The sequence below is a fragment of the Protopterus annectens genome, chromosome 3.part0, assembly GCF_019279795.1.
Source record: "Protopterus annectens isolate FY-2018-M chromosome 3.part0, PAN1.0, whole genome shotgun sequence".
In the NCBI taxonomy this organism is placed as follows: domain Eukaryota; kingdom Metazoa; phylum Chordata; order Ceratodontiformes; family Protopteridae; genus Protopterus; species Protopterus annectens.
The window spans coordinates 1,657,052,562-1,657,077,482 of record NC_056731.1 but is presented as its reverse complement, the minus strand read 5'-3'; positions in this window follow the sequence as shown (position 1 = coordinate 1,657,077,482).

Here is a 24,921-nt window from a genome sequence, read left to right as displayed (position 1 = left end):
TCAGCTAACAAATTCTGACTCTCTCAATAATCAACCTGCATGCTAGGGGTTAAATATTCTTGGTACTGTCCTAACTTACTTTAGTTTTGACTGCGCCAGTACTATCCTCATCTCTGGTGAAATCCAGTTATAAATCAGTATTTTTCCACTATAGCACATCAAAACAAACCACAATGAATAGCTCTGAATTCAAGGACTTTAAAATGACAATCATATTAAATCTATATGATGATCTTTCAAAATTCACCTGCAAAACTTCAGCCCCCATGCAGCCTCAGCTGTAACTTGTGACCATGGATTTTACGCCTATCAAACAAATTACATAAATTAAGATGTACTAATTTTCTGGAATTCATAAATTCCAATGCCTTGGATAAGCTTGTCCACACCCCCACCAGGGGCAGCAATATCTTGGACCTGGTTATTACCAATATGGGTAACCGGTGTTCCATGCCAGAGGTCAGCTCCTCGCAGGTCAGATCTTACCACAAGCTAATCACCCTAGACATCCATATCTCACCCCCACCTCCATTAAGGAAACCACCATCAAAAACTACTCCAAAGCCAACTTCATGCTTCTTAAGACAGAAGTGGCAAACTTCACAACACCCATGCAGACAGAAAATAGAGGTACGACTGCTGAATCTTACATAAATGAACTGTGTAAGCACAAACACGCGTGCATGGATTGTGCCATCCCCAACAGAACCAAGACGCTATCCTCCAAAAAAAAGGAAGCCAATTTGGTGGTTCCCTGCCATAAACAAACTACAACAGAAGGAAGAAGCTGTTGCAAAAAAGAGTAAAATCTCAAGATTGGAGGAACTCCCTGGTCAGCCTCAGCAAGAAGCTGAGATCCCTCATAAAATCCTCCAAAGCCAGTTGTAAAAATAAAATCGCCACTGATTCCAAAGACATCCACAAAGCATTCTACAACTATGTCAAGAATCTCAATGGCAATACTCAGATCTGCTATGAGCTACAGCACAATGGCACTAAATATACAGAACCAACCAATATTGCCAACATCCTGGCAGATAGGTTCAGTGCTAACTTTACACCCCTCTCACCTTCCAAAGGGCCCATCTTAATACTAAAAGAATGCAAAGCCCCTGTAATCATGGTGAACAAGTAAAGACTGCACTCTCCAAAGCCAAGAACACAGCATCCATGGGACCAGGCAACATCCCAGGCTGCGTACTGCATGAACTACAGAATGAACTGGCACCCCACCTAAGTACCATATTCAATCATAGCCTCACTTCAGGCTGTGTGCCTACTGAGTGGCACCCAGCAATGGTTATCCCACTCCACAAAGGGCATACCACTACAGACCCTGGAAACTACTGCCCTATTAGCCTGACGAGCCTGGTCTGCAAGGCCATGGAACGTATCATCTTGGAGCTTATAAACAAACACACAGGTAACCTCCAAACTCAGACCCCACTCAGTTTGGGTTTGTAAAAGGTAGATCATGTCTACTAAACCTGATTGACTTCTTTGAAACAGTCACTAGAGCTATAGACGTGGGCAAGGTAGTGCACACAGCCTATCTTGACCTCGCCAAGGCTTTCAATACCATCCCCCACTCTGGAATTATAGATAAACTCACTAAACTGGGCATAAATCCCTGTGTCACAATATGGGTGGCCAACTGGCTCACTGAGAGAACCCACACAGTAAAAGTAGCTGACTCCAAGTCCGACTTCAGACCAGTGATGAGTGGAGTACCACAAGGTTCGGTCGTGGGTCTTCTCCTGTTCGGCATCTGAAGTGCAGGCCAACACAGAAGGTCTTTGGCTAACAAAGTTCGCAGATGACTGCAAACTGGGGGCCATAATAGAATCACCTAATGATGTAGACATTCTACAAAAGGGCCTCACAGAGACAGATGCTTGGTGTCAAAGTCATGGCCTCAAGTTCAATGCCAAGAAGTGCATTGTCATCCCCTTTGGGAAAAACTCGGTACCCATGAACTACCACATAGGCGGTAGCTCACTAAACACTGAAAGTGTGATAAGAGACCTCGGAACACAGGTGGACAGTAGTCTCTCCTTTGATAACCACATCTCCACAGTAGTCAGGAAATCGTTCTATGTGGCACACCTCATCACAAAAGGGTTCTCCTCTAGAAAAAAGGAGGTTATTGTTCATCTCTACTCATCCCTCATCAGACCCATTATAGAGTACAATGACCCATTTGGCATGTATCTCACAAGACACCTACAACAATTGGAAAGGCCACAGAAATACCTCATTAAGAAGATTACCTGCCTCAAACAGATGCCATATGCAGACTGTCTCAAAAAACTCCAGCGCTACTCTGTCACATATCACCTACTCAGAGGCAATCTCTGCCTAACATACAAAGCTATGTCAAACCCAGAGCTCTTGGACATGCTACACATAAAGAAATTCCAATCTCTCTGAACAACATGCTACAGGGGCCTAAACCTTGTCACCACAATAAACAGAACATGCTGGAGGGATAGATTCCTGTCCCAGAGACTTCCCACACTCTGGAATAAACTACCCATTCATGTAAAGCAAAGCTCCTCATTGGCCCTCTTTAAGAAAAATCTTGATGACTGGATGGGAAGTAGAAAATTCACCCTGGAGATCACTTCTGTGTCACTGCTTGACAGGGGCACAGGAGAATAATTTTCTTGGGCGGTGAAAGCCAGGGAACCTTTTTAGCTAGGCTTATATAGGTCCCTGGGCCAATAGCCTAGTACATACCTATGAACCTATAAACCAGAGGTCCCCAAACTTTTTTAACCGGGGGCCAGTTCACGGTCCCTCAGACTGTTGGGGGGGTCCGGACTATCATTTGAAAAAAAAAAAAGAATTCCCATGCACACTGCACATATCTTATTTGTATTGCAAAAAACATGAAATAACCTGTGTTTCTGGGTACTGAATGGCAGGCAATGCTGCTGGCCTGTGTTTCTGGGTACTGGATAGCAGGTGATGCTGCTGGCCTGTGTTTCTAATTACTGAATAGCAGGTGATGTTGCTGGCCTGTGTTTCTGGGTACTGAATGGCAGGTAATGCTACTCCTAGTTTGAAAAAACTTAAAACAAAAACACAAAGCACGAAGAACTTCTTCAGACAAAATAACCCGAAGCATATTTCAATGGGAAGTGTGGGCCTGCTTTTGGCTGATGAGATAGTTAATGTCTAGTTCCATATTTGTCACTGCCAGTCATAACAAGTGATGTAAGTGTGCATCAGTTAATCTGGATCTGGTTGGAGATTTCAGATGTTTCATTAGGGAAAAAGTCTGTTCACAGACATAGGTGCTGCTAAAGATGGTTGCCATTTTGAGTGCATGTTTCCTGAGATTAATATACATCTCAGAGGGGAGAGATGCATAGAAATTAGTAAGGTTGCTTGACTTGAATGCATCTTTCAGAGAGTCACAACTCTGTAGTTCGGCCAGTTCCATTTGGTAAATTGGATCAACAATTTCAATGTCACAGAAAATGGGTTCCGGAAAAGCTGTATATCCTGTTCATGGAGATGAAGCTCTTTAAATCTCATTTGAAACTCCCTTTGCAACATTTCCAGTGAATCCACACATTTTTTGTATGGGGATGCAACTGTTGGTTTTTCAGCCAACAGCTTTTGAGTAGTGGGGAGATGGCAGAAGTTTTCCTCCTTCACTTGTGTAATGAAGAGGTCCAGTTTTACTTCAAATGCTTTCACATGCGAATGCATATCACAGATGAGCTTCCTCATTCCTTGAAGTTGCACAAGAAACTGTTGATTAGCTCTGTTACATCTGTCAGAAAGGCAAGGTTCCATTTCCATTCTGCATCTTTAATCTCTGGTACTTCTTTGTTTTTGAAAGCAGAAAAGCAGAAACCTATGGAAGCAAGTCATAAAAATGTTTCAAAACTCTTCCTCGACTCAGCCAATGGGCTTCTGTGTAGTACAGAATATCTTCATAGACAGCATTCAGCTCAGACAGAAATTCCTGAAACTGTCTGTGGTTTAGTGCATGAGCCCTAATGATGTTAACACAAAACACCACAACTTTCATGACAGAGTCCCACTTCAATTATTTACAACACAGTGTATGTTGGTGGATGAGGCAGTGTATGGCTATTGGATGCAAATGGTTGTGTTTGTCCATCTCTTGGTTAATGCATGCAACAACTCCTTTCACAGACCCCACCATGCTAGGAGCACCATCAGTTGTCACACTGGCTAGTTTAGCCCAGTCTAGCTCCAAATCATTTACAGTTTAGCAAACCTGTTCATAGATATCGTCTCCTGTTGTAGTTCCTTTGATGCTTTGCAGTGCAGCAAGCTCCTCTGTGACTTTGAAATGTGCATTTGTTCCACGAATGAAAATTAAAAGTTGTGCAGAATCATGAACATCATTCCTATCGTCGAGTACCAGCGAAAAGTAGCAAAGTTTTTTTGAAGAGTTTTGCAAATTGTCCCCCATTTCTTCAATCCTTCATGTAATTGTAGGTCCTGAAAGACTCACTGTACTAAATAACTAAGTCTTCTCTGGACACATCTCTTTGACAACAGAAAGAAGGCATTCTTTAACAAATTCTCCCTCTACAAATGTGCTATTAGCTTGGCAACTTGAAAATTTGCACGCAGTGATGAAATATTTAGATGCTTTTGCTTAACAAAAGCAGTTTGCTGAGTTGTCAATCCATTTTTCAGTTTTAATATTTTGTCTTTTCTCACTTGTCCAACCAAACAATCATATATGTCTTTATGTCGAGTTCCGTACTGTCAGCGCAAATTGTATTCCTTGAACACAGCCACTGAATCCTGACATAGCAGACAAACAGCTCTCTCCTTGCACTGCATGAAAAAGTAATCATAGGTCCACTGTTTTTTGAATATCGTGCACACAGAGTTATTTTTTCTTTTCTTTGACATGATAACTGTTTCCAAGGGATGCACAATGGCTAATTATACTTCTTTGCTTTATTTTGCTTGGGAATTCTGTATGTATGGAGTGTATGCATCTGCGCATTTGCGCTGGAGGGTCCGCGCGTCACAGAGGCCATGGCAATCCGATAGCAGCAGGCTAATGATTCACGCTGGTAAGGGACTTGGAGGGTGCTGGAAGCAGCACCTCCCATGGCCGAGGCGGTAGCCATGATAAAGAGGTGGGAGCCATGGTTAAGACTTGGAGGGCCATGGTAAAGACTTGGAGGGCCGTATCCAGCCCGGGGGCCGTAGTTTGAGGACCCCTGCTATAAGCAATTATATTGGGGAATGTAAAAGCAAACCACATTATTGAAATGCTAGTATTAGTAAGCTCTATAGTAATAATAATAATAATAATAATAATAATAATAATAATGAATCCCTATAATAAATCAAATTCTACACACATTACAGACTCTGTCAAAAAGATCAGCAAAAATCTGAATGTTACTATAAAGAAGCTGAAAAGTGGAACCAGAATTAAAATTAGCACCCATTTTCAAGGAGAATCATAAATGCTAATTAAGTAATCAAAGAATTAAGAAATAATTGCTCTGAGTTAAGCCATAAAAGTATTATCAACTCTACTGCTAGTATACTTGCAGATAAATTAAGTTCCAATTTCATACCAGAAAGTTGTTGAAGTTCCACAAATTTCAAAGTCTCATTCTCTACCCAAGATTCTTATTGGATATGTCTTAACTGTACCACATAAAGCTAACAATACATGTAGGGGCCTTGACAATATAACTGACTGCTTAATCAACTGCACTCAACTTGCCTTCTCTGAACCCCTTAAATGTAAAGAATGTAGCTTGTCACGTTTGGTAAACACATCTTTAGAGTAGCTTACAGTATAGAAATAATCCCACTCTAGACTGATACAGTCATGGATCTTGGCACCTTTATAAACAATTCCTTATCTTTCCCCAACATATAAAAAAAGTGATCAGGACATCATGTTATCTAGGCTAAAAATAACTAACAGCATCTTATCTAAGTCAAAAAAGGTAATCGTTCCTCTATACTCTGGTCTGCTCAAGCAGTCATGTAATATATTGCCCTTTTTAGTATGTACCTATTTCAATGCATCACATAGCTAGAACAATTCCAGAGCTTCCTAGATAAAATGATCATCAGATAATGACCCCTGTGACAAAGACAAACTTGAATCTTAATCCCTTTACTGGGTCTCTTACGGCCTACTCTGTGGTGATTTATCTCTGGCAATCTGTGCTGTTAAGGACTAAACCATCTTTAATCTGCTACACCTCCACAAATCAAATGGCCCTACAGATACTTAAACCAAAGACTTGAGTCTCCAGCAACAAATTCATAAGACATGCTAGAGGGCAGATTTATTGCACCGTGCTTCTCCATCTCTGGAAAAAATATTCCATTACATATAAAACAGTGTGCTAACCTTGCTTGTTTTAAGGGAAACATTAACAACTGGATAATAATCAGTAGATTCATCCTGAACTTGACTTGTTTTGCCCACCTGTGGCCAGAAGTGTCCTATGAACATGAGTGCTGGAAAGTGACTATGGTCCATGGACACACTCAGTCTTGTACACTCTTTGAATCGATTAATCTATGATAACAGGGCTGCTCTCTTCTCTCTTCTTTTTGCCATTGCAGCGGATCTATTTCAAAATTCCATAAGTCGCGAGCATAGAAGTAAATAAGTGACAATCTACATTCGTTATTTACAGATGGCATTTTATTTACTTTAACAAATATTAATTCCAAATACCACATGATAATTTTGCTTAAAATCTTCAGTTCAAAAATGCAACACAGATACACCTGGGAACTGGGGGTTCATTAATGTGCCAGCTTGAACTGTATGGCTTCCTCTTGACTTCCTCTTGAAAGGCTCTGCTCCCATGATGCAGTATTTTATAGTTCACAGATGTGTTACCCATGGTGAGGTAAGACCTCATTATTGGTTAATTTGCACGATTCTGAATTGCAGTTACTGCTACAATGTAGAGATTAGCAGTAGACTGCTGCTCATGTATCATAGTATTATGGGATTATCTCTGGCCAGTTGTATGAGTCAAACCGTATTTAGTATTATGATAATGTGTTATATACTATGGAGCTGGACCTCCTTGTTTATATCAGTTGGACTTGGAAAAGGTATTTGATACATCCTCTGCCATGAAATTATTAACCAACGTATTAAACAAAGTATATCCTTGTATTATCTAATCAATTTACGGCTAGCTTTATAATAATATCTTTTTAGTAAAAGATGGAGAGAGTCTTTTGTTGCCCAGATCTATGACCTGGAGGCAGTTCTACTTCTACATGCCTCCATCCTATGGTCATGCTTGTTTAATTGCTGTTGATACCAAGACTTCTCTTCTTATTGAACGTGTTACTGACAAGATGTTTATGCAGTCCTATATGGATGTGATCATGGAACATTAATCATAAAAATGAGTCTCATACTAACAGGTGCACAGTTCATTTTCAAAAAGATAATGCAAAATACCAATATGAAATAAATAGTGGTATTTTAAAATCAAATAGTCATTATAACAACTTGAGTATGATGATTTCCAAGGGCCTTCAATATGACATACATATCTGCATAAAAAAAGATTAAAGAGGTATGGTTGCCATTTCTTCAAAACAACAATCATTCTTGTACTGAAGCCACATATTGAATATAGCACAACTTTCATATGCATTCCACGATTAACTTAATAAAGGATTTTAAAATATATTTTACCTTCCTCACAGTTGACAATTAACTTCTCTCAATGCCTCTCCTCAATCACCAGATCTACCCAATATCCAATTACCCCTGGATCCCTTCTATGTTTGGAGCCAAAAATAAGATTAAAGCATCCTGGAAAAGAGTCATACTATGAGAGAGTGTTTCCCTATTTCTTCCACTACTGGACATTCCCAGTAACACCCTAAGGGTGGTGCATGGAATGGGGATCAGTTTTGAAATGCTCCTGTCTTTCACAAGGGACTGATGTCAGCAGGAAGCCCTGCCCACCCTGTGATAGCTCCACACTGTTATTTCCACAGTCTCTACTAGGGAAATTAAACTAAATGAGTGTGGCCCAAATGAATAGACCTCTTTTGTCCTCTTTGAATGTGCCTGTCTCATCAAGCATCTAAGTGTATACATGCTTGTTTTCAAACCTATATTATCATAATTATAATATACATTTTCCCTACCTATGTGATGTATCACTGCTGAGTAACCTAGAACCATCAGCTGCCACTGAAGAAATTATACAGTTTGCATACCTCTAGATCAATCCATTTTAAATGCGAATTAATAAACTTTGCTCATTGTCTGTATAATATACTGGGAGAGACATTTTTTCCATTGACATGTTTGTTGCATGTGAATATATAGGTTCTCTCTTTATATCATGCAGCATTTGTGTGATCTGCACATGAGTTATCTTAACTCACAGCTATGCATATTATTTCACATATAGCATAAAGGAACAGCATTGTTCTACTGGCATATACTGTGTATCTCCTGATGTAAAGCTGAGAATTCATATGTTCTTAGATTCATACGTAAGCACTAGGTAATCAGTCTGCAAACCATTACAAATCTAGCCAAAACCACCTATTCAAACATTCAGAAATACTTCCAGCCTCAAGGAGGGCAAGACAAAATAAACCAAGAAGAATATGAGGCTGCCCATCCAGTTATCTGGGTTTATCTTGAAGGTGACAAGGGTGCTACTTTACTTGATATGTAGTAGAGGTTTGTTCCAGCGATGAGGGATACAACTGGGATATTATTCCGTCATTTCAGCATCCCCTATTTATTGGTTAATGAAGGTTCGGTTCCTTTAGCTGGGTATCCAAGGTGCAATTTGTGCTGTGAAGGAACAAGAGGTGAAATAGGAATGGATCCTTCTTGGATCAAAAGGTCAGACTGAATGCAATAAGAGGGTACCAGTCTGTCCTGATAACTATGATTTGAGGCCACTGATCTTTTTGTACTGAATATGTGAGGTCAGTCATGTTAAATGATATGTTTAGACAAATACATGCCAAAAGGTCCATTATATTCAATGATGAATTCCAAAGACATGCATTTGGAGCATTTCTCCCCGGGCCTCCACTGAAAACAGGCTCTGTGGAACCTAGTTGGACTTTCCCGGTCAACAAATGTTAAATAAATAAAAAAAATAAATAAAAAAATGAGTCTGGTGAGATACGAGTAAAGGGGAATCAAGACTTCTTTGGATCTAGTGGAGATGCCTTTGGAAATTATATAAGCCACTAAATGAATTATCAACAATAAGTGTTTATGTCCCCTAAAACAATGTCTGATTAGAGGGGGTGGATCACTTATATGGTATGTGGAAATCTTTTACTATTTTTTCAGAGTTAATTTGTGTCCACTGTACTTGTACCAGGTTTTAACATTGTTTAACTCATGTTGGAGCAACTGTAAGTCAGTTGAAGATTAAATAATAACAACCAATTTATAATCATCTGCAAACTAAGATAACCATAGGCCAGGAGTGTTAGCTTGTAGAGCTGAGGAAAAATGTCAGCTAGGACAGGGCCCCAAAATGAGCCCTGTTGTACACCACTGATAATGTTTTGCTTTCAAAAGTAGCACCTATGACTCTAACCATGAGCTCCATCAGACAGTTAGCTATCTGCCATACAACAGAAGGACTGATATTCAGATTTTCAAGTTTGTCAATAATGTCTGCATGGAGAACACTGTCAAAGACTTTAGCCAGGTCATGATATGCTGTATGTGCTGTGTAAGTGCTATCTACTGCTTCTGTTATTTTTTTCAAAGACATGTATCAGGTTATAGAGAAAGCCAAATTGAGGAGGAGACAGGCTTAAGAAATTTTCAATGTACAGATTAATGAGAACTGAGGTAATATGCTCCATAGCTTTACTTACGAGTCTAGTGAGACAATTATGTCTATAGTTACCAGTGTCCATGGCTGGGCCACCTTTGTGTAATGTCATTACAATGGTTGTTTCACAGCCTTCTTTAAAATAACCAGTGGAAAGGCTGATATTAAATATGCTAAATAGGAGTACAGATAGGCCATACTTGGCACTGATAATAAGGTGACCTGGTGTATAATCAGGACCCATGGATGAGGTGTTCTTAGCCTTTGAGAGGTCTGAGAGGATGTCTTCCATAGTAATTAAAGGGGGTAGCAGGGATTGTGGAATCTTTAGAATAGCTGTAACTGTGGGTGGAGTAAAATTTGCACTAAATTTGTCATCTAGGATATTAGCTATTTACTGTGGGTTGAAGTGTGCTGTATTATAATGGACTAGCTCTGAACATTGATGAGCATTAGTTCTTAAGTTCCTGACATGGTTGAAGAAAGATTTATAGTTATTTTTAGTTTTAGTGGCAATTTTTGGTTCATACGCAGATATGAGATTCATAATTTTTCCATTAAGCTCTTTACTAGTTTGCTTAAGTATGCTCTTAATGTAGGTAGAAAGAGATCTCTTAAAAGCATTAAGCAATTTCTTTATCTTGTTATATAATTTATTTACATGGCTATTCCACCATAGGTGTTTGTTTTTATTTGGTGCAGATAGTGGCTTCCTTATCAATACTAATATTTAAGAGGAAGCGTAAGCAGCACTTTAAAAACGGGATTAATCAGAGGAAGATTACAACAGAATACATTTAGGTAATCAATTGACTGATAAACATTTTGTTTTTGAGAAGTCTCTAAACACTTATAGTTATTTACAGGGAGACAGGGAGAGTACTACAAGTTTTAAAGGAAGAGAGTTGGTAATTTGTGATCTGATTTAACAAAGTAGGGTGATACATATGAATATGTGCAAGAAGTGGCCATATTTATGAGGGCTAAATCAAAGGTATTGGAGTCCCTATTAGGATAATGAACTATTTGTAAAAAACAGTTAGCATTTATAATATCAAAGAAGTATTGGGCATACCTACCACTAGCAGTGTAAGGAAGGCAGTTTATTGATGGATAGTTGAAACTCCTCAGTAGAAAGGTATTGGGTTTAATGGGGATTTCTGATAATGTGTTAAGATTGCTACCATGCTAAGAAGGGAACATAGAAGGTGTTGTATACTTAGCTTTGAGTGGCAGTTAGTCTTGTTTATGGTGATATGGACATCTAGGAGTTCAAATATTGTGTCCAGAGAAATCTGTAGTGAGATAATACTCTCCCACATCTGCCTGTGGAGCTGAATATGTAATAGACACTACATCCAAGTATAGAGGAAATGCTTTCATTGTTCTGAAATCAAAACAATGAAATGATTTAACTAGATACTTTGCTGCTGTATTATGAGTTTACACTGCTGGCAAAGGTGTTCTGCATAAAACCACATCCTATTGCAAGCAAATCAAACATTTTAAGAAAAAAAAAAAAAAATATATATATATATATATATATATATATATATATATATATATATATATATATATTCTTACAGTTTTAGTAGGCAGCAAATTTAAAAAAAAATTAAATATTGGCTTTAGTAACAGAAAATAATATGATGGGGTGGACTGCAGACAGTAATGTTTACTAATGATTTTGCTAGTTTATGCTAAATAAAAATTCTGTATTTCAACAGAGCATTTTACTCATCATGGCACCACATTTTTCGACAATCATCGTTAACTCCTAAAGGCTGCAAGGATAAATTGGTATTCACGAGATAAAAGCACTCATCCACAAAGGGATATATAGAAAACAGATTGCAATTTTTTAAATTAATATTCAACATTCATGGGGATTCAGAAACATCAAGTCCATGGTCATGGCCAACCCTAATCTGTTTATTGGGTGATCGTGATGAGCCCCAATGCTCATTAAGAAAGCATGCAGCCAGGCAAGTGTGCACAATTAGCAGCTCAAGAAAGATCCTCTTCATGGCTGGAGCAGGGATCTAAGTGTAGATTGCGCAGGTCTATGGTGTGGCCAGAAGGAATTGCGAGCTGCAGTAATGCTCATCTGTCAAGCATGAAACTTGAGGATATTTAACACAATCTCATGTGCACACCTGTGGCAAGAGAAAGAAGATTTTTGGCTGTCCTACATTCTCATGAGGCTTGTCTGCTTAGCTATATAGGAGAAAATGTTTGTTTTTTAGAGTTTTGTGATTCGTTGATTCAATTCACATGACAAGGAAGGAAGTTCTAAATGTTCATGTTTTAAATAGTTTTATCTTCTGATGAAGTTCTAAAGTTTAGACAAACAAAAGTACTCAATTTTATTGGATTAAATGGTTTGATACAATTGTGAGTGGCGTGTTCAACATTTTTTTTTTAATATTTTAAACATATAACATAGATAAGACTAAAAAGGGAGTTGTGACACAATCATTGGTATGGAAGGCAATGGATAATAGGGTATCAATACACATATAAATCTCAACTAATTGAAGATAAAAAAGATAAAAAAAATGTATCTCTATTGAAATGTTGACACTTGAAATGCCAAGTGTCAACAAGATGAAAAAAAAAAAAACACCGAGACACAGGAGAAGAATGAATTTCAAAAATAGCACTTCTCCTTTAAACTTCTTTTTTTGGGAGGGGTAATACTAACTCCAAGATCACCATACCTTGAAGAAAAAAGAATATTCCGAGAAATAGCATTTTGAACTTAATATATATGTCCCTTCTTTCAACCCTTCAATCTCCATATTATGGAATTCACTTTAGCGAGTCCTGATATTTCAAATGGTTACCTAAAAAAATACTTGATACGTGGTGTCCACAAAAGTACGGAGATAGAGTGACCAGAAGCTTTTATAACATCAGCAGACTATAGCCACAGTACCTACACTACAATGCAAACGTCATAAAATAAGCATCCATCTTTAACAATAATGTGCTTTATATATAATCCTGAAAGGACTTGAAGCCCCAACTCTCTCTACTTGCATTGTGCAAAGCATTTCATTTCCAGGGTGAGCTATGCAAGAAGATACACTGAGGGTTTCAATGAAGCACATAACAGATGATTGTTATATACTTGCAAATGAAATAATAAAAGACACGTACGCACATACCTAAGGGGGATTGAACTCTCAACCCTCCCCAACTCAACTGTGGAAAGTACTTCATTTACAGGCTGAGCTATAGAAGAAATCTCACTAAAGATGTCAGTGAACCTTTTAATGGGTGGTTATTACACACCTGTAGAATGAAAGAATAAAATACATAAAAAAACATTCAAGCCTGAGGGAACATCAACCCTCAACCCTTCTCAATTACACTATTAAAAGTACTTCATTTACAGGCTAAGCTGTAAAAGCAGACATGTAAAAGATGTCAGTGACTGTAATACATTTTCATAATGATAGCCACAAAAAGCATTCAACCCTGAGTGGACTTGAACCCTGCATTTCCCTCAATTACACTGTACAAAGTACTTTGTTTACAGGCATAACTACAGAAGCACTCACATTAAAGGTATCAGCTTTATCCTAGGTTGTGTATGTACACTGCCACACACCGAAGCTTAGCTCAATTGTGTGCTTCATGGCTGCTGAGGGCAATATATGTAGTACATGACAGTGGCTGTACTTCATTGCTGCTATGCAATGACCAGTGCTAATTCTCAGTGTCTATAGCTGGGCATCGATGGTGCTCTTTGAGACTTGTGATGCACACTACATTCATAAATGATAAGTTATTTGGAAGTCCTGTGTGGGCATGCCTGAAGTATGTTTATCTATCTTTTGATCAGATTAAAGATTGAAAGTGGGAGTATGGTAAAGAAATGAAAAGGAGAAGCAAGCAGAGGGTAGAACTGTGGGAGAGCAACTAATGCATGAGCAAAATGGAGGTGAGGAAATTGGATTAATTTTCTTTTTATTGTTTGATTTGTTTTTTGTAAGACAAATGCCCATATTTATGAATAAAGAAAAGGAAAGGAAAGGAAACTTGGGACTGGAAGAAAGGGATGTAAGAAGAAGGTATGATTGTTAAGTTAGGTAGCATGGAAAGACAGACACGGCTGACAGGGTATGGAGTAACACAATGAGGGATGGGAAATAAAATGGTGAAGGAGGCATTCAACAAACAGAAGGAAAAATGGTAATGTGAGGAATGAACAAACAACAGAGGAGGGCCTGGACAGAGAATGTAGGGGAACAGCAAGTTGGGGGATAGGAAGGAGAGCTCCCAATGGTAGTTACTTTCATCTGAGACAGTGGTAGATTATTCACATCATTGGGTATAATCACCATGGGGCCCTAGCTTTGGTGGAGAGTGCTGGCCAGGGATGCATCTGAATGAGCCACTACAAGTTTTCCATCTGATAGATTTGGGCATCAAACCTCCTGTTAATAATCTCACTCACAATGTCTGCCAGCTGCTAACAAGTGACAAAGATTGTTATATCCACTGGCATGGATACCAGTAGGTACAACTGTACCAACATCCAAGCTAGGGATACCTGAAGTGGGTGGTGCAGACAAGGCAGGAAGTGAGAAGGCAACTGTCTCAGGCTGGGACCCAGATGTTCTGGGTGCTTCTGATGGTAGTGATTCTGTTGTAGCTGCTAATGCCACCTGTGTGGCACTGACAGGCCTTGCTGGAGGGATGGGTACAAGTAATGATGGAGACCATGTCAAAACCTTGTCCCTTTTCTTGTTATCATATACACTGCTGAGGAGCGATCTCTGCTTCACATATAGAGTTTCAACAGACCCTATCCTGTCAGATCTATTACATATTTGTTAGTCCAGTGGTGGCATAAACACCCATTAAAGGTATCTCCATCTCTTCTCCAACATAAATAGGGCATTTCAGGTTGACGGGTATGTATCACAGAGATTTTTACTTTTTTGGAACTATCTTCAAATCCATTTAGGCAAGGTACTTCTGTTACTCCATTCAAATATAATTAGACAAACAGATGGGTAACCATAAATTCATCACAGATTTATCACCTTTTCCCCCTCAGGGATAGGAGCAACATATAAATTTTCCAACATATCCCAGTTCTGTCCATCTCAGAGTTACATATAAAGCAAAACCATGCTGCTCAGACATAACAGTTTACTCTTAGGTTATAAGCAAATGAAGCAACTATATTGACAAAGATGTCCACCCAATAAAACATGTTGATCACACATATTTCCTCTTCTAATGTTGTAGTTATTATATTGAGACAGAAAAATAAACATAAAATATTCCATGATAAAATAACTAGAGGAAGAATTAAATCCATAAGTATCCTGACAATGTGGAAGCACAGTCTTAATGTTTTGACCTACTTGTCCAAATTTGACACATGCATGTACAACCATACTAACATTAAACAGTGATACCACTAGCTTTGAGCTATGGCAGTTATGAGGGACCTGGCACTGGTTTATGAAATGTATACATTTTGGGAATTAATCCCTTCTACTGATAATATTAAAATCAAGAAAGCCTAAAGGAAGAACTTACCCCAGCACTCTCTTAGGTGCATTAATCTAGCTGCCTATTCATGTTGATATATTTAGGGGCTCTTGATATAAAAGGAGCACTATATAATATCTGTGGATGTTAAAATAACTTCTACTTACAGTATGCAGGTGGTGCCTGGTCTTTAACTTCATTCTCCCTTTAGCCAGGGAGGTCAGGATTGCCATGCTTCATGTTACTGTAAAAGTAATGGCACTGTTCCCGCATGCATGACAGCCTTGGCTAAACTATTCCAGGCTTCGGTCTTATACTGAGGCCCTTTATAGCCCTCTTGCATGAGCCTCTGGCTGTAACCCTTATGGAGGAGGTAGGGAAATAGTTTTGACTCCTCCTCAAACCACTTCTGCTCTCTTAAAGGAGTACTGTCCTCTTCTTCTCCAACTAGGATGTGTCACCTACAAGAATCTCAGTGAAAAATGGCAGGGGGATTGGTGCACAAATCAGCCTTCACATGTCCCATATACCACTCAATGATGGGCATCAATAGTCACCTCATTTTTTTATGATGCTTGGCAAACTCAGAAAACATAAGCAATCTATTTTTATGGATTATAATAAAACTTTAATGTGGGAAACATGGCAGTTCTCAATCCCTTTGTATAGTGTTAAGAATTCTGGACTACAATGATGCCATGTAGGTATGGATAAATATGGAATTATAACTCCCCTTTGAAATCATGGTCTGTGCCGCATGTGTGCAGTGGTGCCTGCAGGGACCCATGCATGTGCACAACATGTGCAGAGCATTGTGGTGTCTTTTGCACAAAGGTTCACAGGTTTAATCATCACACAAACTGAGCAATTTAGAAACAATAATGAGGTGAGCTCTAATTATCAAGCCCAGCTAGGCCAATCTACATGATATGAGCACAACAAAAGGCACAGAGCCTCATTGCATTACAGAAGAAACCTCTGCAGCTAATAAATTAATACCTGCAAAAGGTGAACTTCAAAGTAAAACATTACTTCAGCAAAAATATCACTGCTTGTATTAGATAAGTGCTACTTTTCAAAGTTCATTTGTTCTATGAGGGCTTTTAAATGTTATTCAACTTACTGGCAATAAGATGCATGTTTTTCAGTACTTCTAAGTATGTTGGGCAAGGTGTATTAAGAGGGAGATTGCAAGGTACACTAATTGCTGTGCTGCAGGATTGTTAAGCTTAATGGAAGACACACCCATGAGCACATACTCACTTTTCAATACATTTTAGTGATGAATGCATTACTCATATCTCAGTAGCAAAAGTATTTGCAGCACTGATAGGAACAGTCAGTCACAGTTTTGTGAGTGTTTATAGGGGATGTATGCTCAGTAAACCTAGGTGCCTGACATTAATTTAAGAGTGTGGTTACACATATAGAACTGTCAGGCATACAAACAGCATGGTATATGGTCAAGTAGGGTTAGGTGATGTTAAGAATTGTAAGGGCCATTAAGGAAGAAGGCCATTAATTCCATTGTTTCCATACAAACAAAGTAATACCAGATCACCTACTGCCATATTTACACTGTTGAGTGGCTAGCCCTGTCACAATGTGCAGTCTGTGATCTGGCTTCACCTGTCTTGATGATACTATGCACCACAGTAGATGCCCAAAGCAGTTGATCTATACAGCTTTTCTGTCTATAGGGCACCATCTAGAGTTTGTGCTACTGTCCAGGGTCTACTTCCTCCTGTCGAAGGCCGACAATATTGAAGCTGATATTGTCGGCACCAAAATGTCGAAAGCAAAAGTCATCGCGCGTGTAAACGGAAATTTCTGTAATGGGAGATTTCTGTTTACTGCAATGTAGTGTGATCTCGGAGTTGGTATGTTTAAGTAGCGGGGGGTGTGGGGGTGCAGAGGGGCTTGCCCCCCTCCATAGAGCAATTTGTGTTGTGTTTGGATGTTTTTTTTTTTTTGTGTTTTTGTGTGTGTTCGATGTTCGGGGGTTTCGACATTTTTGTGCCGATTATTACCCTGTCAACAGTTTGAGTTTTCGACAGCATAATAAAAATGCACTGCCCACAGCTGCATTCTTAGGTGAGTTTTGAGATGGAAATGCTCAATATGTGTTTTGTATGGAGAGAAACTCCACTGAGACATATAGAGAACATGCAAACTCCAAACAGTCATTGGTCAGGGGTCAGAATCAAACCTTTTACCTTGTACATGGGAGGCAAAGACTTTAACCATTATGACAACTGAATCTGTACATGTGCAGAAAAGCAGAAGATACTCTGGTGAAAAAGACTTGGGACAGCCAGGAAGAAGGCAAGAGGAAATAAGGGCATCCAGCAAAGAGGTGGATGGACTGTGTAAGAGAAGACCTGTAACAGTCAGTCATGAGTGTAAAAGAAGGTAGGAGAGTGGCAATGAATAGGAAAATATGCCAATAAGTGACATGACACCCCAACTCCAAGTATAAAATTGGAAAAAGAGATTGATGATGATGATGATGATGATGATGACGAAAGTAATGCCAAAAAAACAGGTCAGACAGAAACACAGTAATGCATTTGCTGGAGCATAATCCACACATAAGCCTAAGTCCTCAGATACAGAGAATGAAGTGCTACTCCAGGCACTCCACCTCCATGGATGACCACCTCCTACCATGACCATGCAAGGAAAGACGTTGTAACCAGGATTAATGCAGTTGGTGGGTAGGACTGTGGCTATTAAATGGTGTACTGCAGAGCCACAGATATGGTACATGGTGACCAGAAAAGAGCTCAGTGCTACACTGTATCACCACTCATGGAGTTGAAGGAGTTTCTTGCATTTCTTAAAGGGAATGGCATCTCTGCAGAGACTCACAGTGTACAGCTGGAAGTTAGGGCTTAGTTGGATAAACCCCAGAGAAAATCCATTACAAATAGCCCAGATATGTAGATCTATTTCTGTGTATCAATACCTGCAAGCCCTCTGTACCTCTTAGTTACTATAAAACTTATTAAAACTGTCTGACTTACGGTATATAGGTAGATTATGAGTTCAACACAGCCATTTGCACAATGTGTGCACATATTACTTATTTTCTTGTTTGTATTCATGAAAGTCTCAGTTGCATGTATAGTTCTGTTGCTGGATCATACTTACACTGGATATTTTGTGCATTGGTGTATTCATAGATTATTCATTATCCAGCAGCAGCACTGTGGAATTGCCCTCACCTGATCTTGGAGGCTCTACAGTCTCTGATAATGATGACCAGGATGACTTGGCTCAGTAAGGGGGAAGAGAGTATTTGCTGGATGTAGAAAATGCAACCAGTGTATCCAAACACAGACAGTGGACACAGACTCTATTTCTGTGGATATACAGGCTACCCACACCTCACAGGGAGGACAGGTTAATGAGGGCACTATTGATGTGCTGACTCCCAGTAGACAGATGTCAGAATCAAGCTCTCAAACTCATGGGCAAAGAGATCCATACAGGTCTGTGAGTAATGATGCTCACTGGAGACATGATTAACAACCTTCCCTGAGATTTTTACGTCAGTCACCACAACCTATCATATATGCAGGATTATCATGGAGGCACATGCTAGTACCACTACCTGTCAGTGCACCATCCAAAAACCCCTTGTATATTTAGATTATCAAAACTACACAAGAATATGGTTGATCCACCTATGTGCCCTATAGTGAATGGGCGTGGTTCTATCACTTATCCTATAGCAAAATACTTGGATATTAATTTGAAATGTTTTGTTGGTGAAGAAACTATTATTTGTAAGGATTCATGGGATTTTTTAGAAAAGGTTAATAATTTCGAATACAGTGAGACAGGTGTATTCATCACCATTGATGTGAAGGATTTGTACACCTCAATACTCCATGATACTGGTATTGAATGGGCATGTGACTATTTATTGGAAAAAGGAGTATCACAACCAAAAATTAATGTATACGAACAACTATTTGAACTTGTGTTGAAAAATAACTGTATATTTTTTAATGGTGAATTTTTTATCCAAGCAGTTGGTGTTGCTATGGGTTCTCCATGTGGTGGTTTGTACTCTAATTTGGTGATGCTACAATGGGAGAAAAAGTTTGTTATTAATTCAGTTTATTATCAATATTGTAAAATGTATGTGAGATTTTTGGATGATATTTTTATATTTTGGGATGGACCAAGTGAGATGATTAATGGATTTTTAACTCACGTGAATAATTCAACAGCCTTTTTAAGGTTCACCCATAATATCGATCCCCATGAAATCTCATATTTGTATGTTAAATTGACAAAAAATACAGTCTTAAGGAATTTTGAGTCATGTATTTATAGGAAGGAAATGTATTCAAACAGTTTTTTACATTTTGAAAGTAGCCATCCCTTCAAGAAAAAAAGAGCAGTTGTTAAGGGACAGTTTGTTAGAGCTGCTCGGATGGTGTCTAGTTTCGACTCTTTTTGGATGAATGTGAACTGTTGAAAGACATGTTTCTTAAAAGAGAATACCCATTGGACTTAATTAACAACTTAATTTTGAAAGTAGTTAACAAGAGAGAGAGGGTTTTATCATGCTATACTGAATTCGGAGATGGTGCACTCTGGCAATGAAGGGAACAGTTATACGGTTTTAAATTTGAATGTTGGTTCCGTCAATATGGACAGCAATGTTAATGTGAATGTTATGACACGTTTTGAACAAGTGCAAGCAAATAGGAAGTTTCGTTCAGCTTTTATCACTTCTTATCTTGACAGTAAAGAAATGTTCAGGATTTTGGATAAAAATTGGATACTTTTGACCTCAAGCAATGACATTAGACAATGCATAAGTGAGAAGCCTATTGTGGTATATAGAAAGGGACAAACCTTAAAGAACATCTTTGAAAGGAGTTACCAGATTCAGAATGGGGGTGATATGAAGAAGTGTGGGGCATGCAGTTATTGCCAACATATTAAGGAAGGGTCAAAATTTAACATAAATGGTATAAAGGTCTATTTACAAAAAAAGTGCAGCTGTTATACTGAGAAGGTGGTTTATTGTGCTTTCTGTTCCAAATGTGCTTGTTTTTATTTTAGAAACTCAGAAAGAAAACTTAAAAACTGTATTTATGAACATTTGAGGGATATCAGACTGCAAAAAGGATCCAATGCCCTTGCAAAACATTGTATGGAATGGCCCGGACATGATTTTAAATTCACTGTTATTGAAGTTATTGAACTAGACCCAAGAGGTGGACCTTGGACTTTATATTTGGAGAAAAGTGAGGCCATATGGCAGTTGAAAACGAATGCAACTCAATGGCCAGGCTTAAATGAATCTGTTGCAATTACTTGCTTTTTAAGATTAAAAGCTTTAGACAGATGATGCTTTTAAAGAAATGTTCTTGTAATTTTTAATAGTTGAAACATATGCATTAATTTTATGTTTTATATATATACATTGGTGAATTTTATACTGTATCTATTATGTGTTTATTTATACATGTATTTATTCATTTATATTACAATATATTAGGGTTATTTGAAGTGTACAACATATAGGAAATGTTGAGGTTATATTAGATTTTATTTACACATATTCAGTTTTATTTTAATAATGTATTTTATAGTTATGTATTTATATGTATTATAGTGGGTAATATTTAGGATGATGAATGTTTTATTCATAGATTATTACTAAGCTAACTGCCATTGCGAGCCATTTTAATCCTAGCCAATTATCCCTTGTGAGACTCAAACCCTGCACCTTGTGTTTGTAAGGCAAACACGTTAACCATTAGGCCACCCTCCCAACCCTTATGTGTGATTATCTGACATTATTAGATGTAAATTGCAGGAATAGTCATTGCTCATGAATTATTCATGAACCCTGGATGTTGATTGGTTCAGTAATTAACTTTGTATTATAAATTTGCTGTCAGTTGGGGCATGCTCTGTCTTGATAAATTCTCCAAATGGTTGGAGACGAAAGCGCTCGATTCACTGGATGTATCTGATTTATTTTTATTTGTTAAATTACAGTTCTTTCTGTAAGCACTTCTTAGTTGCTTATTTGAAATTTTTTATCTTTCTTCATCTTGTTGCAACCGAGGCCGATTTAAGTTCATATTACTGCTGACCTAGTATCAAGTCAGATTCTGACCACTTCCGTGTTTTGTTTTTCTTTTCTTTTTTTTTCTGTGGGCCATGTTCTCCTTGCTCCTGGAGTATTATGACCTGATCATGTGAGCTCTTGCCAAAACCAGATTTGACTTATTTTTCTGTTTTTACTAGATATGACTGCTTTCTTCAGTTTCTACAAACACATTGGAAGAGTGTTTTAATTACTTATATTCTTATATAATATCTAAGATTGATTTTAGTGCATATTGCTAAGTGGGCATAATTTACTTTGGAAGTGTCTATGGGCCAGTTTACAAACACCAAAAAATGATGAAGAATTTAATTTCATGGTGGCGGAATATAAACTTCTCACACACCTTGCCTCCAAAGCCCTGGAACTTAAATAAACTAACTCCAGGGTTGCACAACCACAGAGAATGAGACACAGGCAGCCTGCAAATAATTCATCTGCAAAACTCCTGCTTACACTTATCAAGGGTATGAGAACTTTTCAGAGATTTGGGATACATAGCTAGGCTTAAAAAGGCCTTTGTGGTCATTAACCTAGTAAATCTCTATGAACCTACAAACTATAAGTACTTAGTTATATTACAATCAAACCTACTCAAATCTGACTAACATAATTCGACAACCTTCACCATGGATGCAATTTCTCAAAAACACACTGCACCTGATGAAAGCATTTGTCAGTCAAAATAATGGAACCAATAAAGAATGATTTTGTCAACTGCAGATTTTTTTTAAATCATTCATGTTGGCTATCGCAAATATTTTGAAACTTCACTTTGGTCATGGTTTTGTGAATTTGGATTAATACTTTTCCAGTTAGGGGGTGGTGAGGTTGGGCATGGTTGATTTAAGTTAAGGTAGTTAGGCAAGACCACTCACATCAGAATTATGATGAGTGACTCCCCAGTGTAAAAGCATGTTTAGGTGATTTTAAGTTAGATAATAAGGATGTCTGTGGGATAGCAGTTTGGCTGTTTTGTTTTATATTACATAATTTGTATTTTATGGAGCTTGATTGCAAAAGTGAAATGTTTAATATACATTTGTTTACTTTGTTTTTTATATCAGACTTTATTTTTATGTTAGCATTCTTGATCACAAATGTAAATCAGTTGCTTTACATTTACAAATATTTTGGTTAGGACATGTTAGTTGTGATAAATGAGTTAGTTTTTTTTTTCACTGAACTGTGACTTGACTTGTGTGTGTGTGTGTGTGTGTGTGTGTGTGTGTGTGTGTGTGTGTGTGTGTGTGTGTGTGTGTGTGTGTGTGTGTGTACTACAATACTTGTGCAGAAGAAGGCATGTTCCCCAAAGCGTGATGAATAGCCAATATCTTTAGTTCAGAAATTTTTCAGTGAAATTACTTCATCAGCATAGTTGCTGTTCTGTGAGGTCAAAAATAGTGTGAAAAAAACTGTAATTACTATTGCAGGGCTCATGACACTATTAATATTGGTAGGAGGACACGGGCCATCAGTAGGTAACAATCCAGAATGGATGTATTTAGCATATTAGAGGATTACTCAGCAGCAACATACAGACAGTAGAACTGATGACACAGTGGGGTGGGAAAGGTGACTAGAACCATACAGGACACAGGCCTACCCATGCTCAACATACCACATGGACTGCAGGATGACAGAGGTTGCTGGAGTAGTCATGTGAACAACAGACAAAGAGGGATCTGTTGTAAGGAAGACCATCCTCTACTATAAGAGTTCAGCTGACATACACTGAGAAAAAGAGATAGAGGCACACCTGGTAAATGGTGCGACTTAAGATGGTGTCATCTAGGCATCTACACAGACAGATCACATGCTGCATGCCTCCAGGCTTTCCCAAGTATAACGTTGTGGAGGCATGATCTGTGAAAATACAGTATAGAAGGCATGTCTCATGTTGCAAACACAGTTGTGGCATGGGTGGTGGACTGTAAGACCTGATATGTAAAAGATTTGTTTCCATACACTGACCATAGGTGTATACTCCCATGCACAGGTAGTAAAATGTCAACAAAACAGTGGCAGTGGCTGCAAAAGGTCACTTCTGTAGACAGAAAAGTTACTTCAAATTCTACATGCACACACCAGATGTATTCTAAACACAGACAAGGATTTAGAGCTTTCTGAGAGGTTATGCACAGAACCTTATGGTCGATATGAATGGCATTAGTGACCATAACAGATCAGCACAACAGGTCTGCCACAGTATCACAGACATGATACCTTTTGCCTGTATAAAAGCTGAAGCCACTGTGCAGCAGGGAATGAGCACAGGAGGAGGTCCCTCATGAGAGACCACTTTCACTGGCATAGATAAGCTCTTGATTATCTTTGTCTGAGGACAATAAGATGACACTGATACGTGGTGGAGGCCTGGATGTGAGAGTTGGTCTGGTGACGACATTACATCTGTCTACTGAGTTTCCAACATGGTGGTATTACCGTAAGCCATTAGCAATGTCTAACAGTGTAGCAGTGCTGTGAGCTAGCTGATTGTAAACATTTCACCAATCTTTCCACAGACACAGATAAGAAGTATGTGCCGCACTGTACACTATAAGGTACAAATGTGTTCATGCACTGGAGTGTGGGATTGTCACCAAACTTCAGTTGTACATATGGGTGTTTATCTATCTGCTTTCACATATGAAACAGTTGTGGGTCATGCCCAATGTCAGCGCACCACAGATTTGCTCTAGAATCCATATCTGCCTTCACTGGCTAAATAGTGTCAGGCTATCCTTGGAAGCCCAGTTCATGGTACGCAATTATTACCTGCTCACACAATAGTAGTGGGCAGCAACAACACAATGGAGCATGAAGAAAGAATAGGAAGCAGTGTGCTGGTGGATGTTGACACAATGACTCCTGCTCAGTCCCTTACCTAGATGTCACAATGGGCATATGTATGTATGTTTATTTATTTATTTATTTATGCTCTGTTGATGCTCAGCAGTGTCTTGTCAGATGAGACCTGAGGTGGTATTTGTATTGTCTAAATCAATGGAAGTGCAGATTGCTGATCCTGGCAAAGACAGATGCTATCAATGCCATGGTGGACATGATTAGCATACCTTATGGTATATCTGACAACATACATTTGGGCCTGCAACACCTACACACAGGTATGAATAATAGGGACACAGCACACACCCCATCTGCTGAGTGTGTTGGAGCTACTGCAGCCACTGTGAGGTATTGTGGCTCTTTGTACCTCAGCTGTTGCTATAGTTGCTATGAGGCATTGTGACTGTACTCTATGTACCTCAGCTGTTGCTGTAGCTGTAGCCAGTGTTCTTTTGTGGGTATGGCCCACAGTGCAGGCTTCTCAAAGCCATGAAGTGTCATTTCATCACCACCAACTTCTAGTGGTAAGATTGAAATGGCACAATGGGGCTACCTCTCGGATGTAGCCCACTGCAG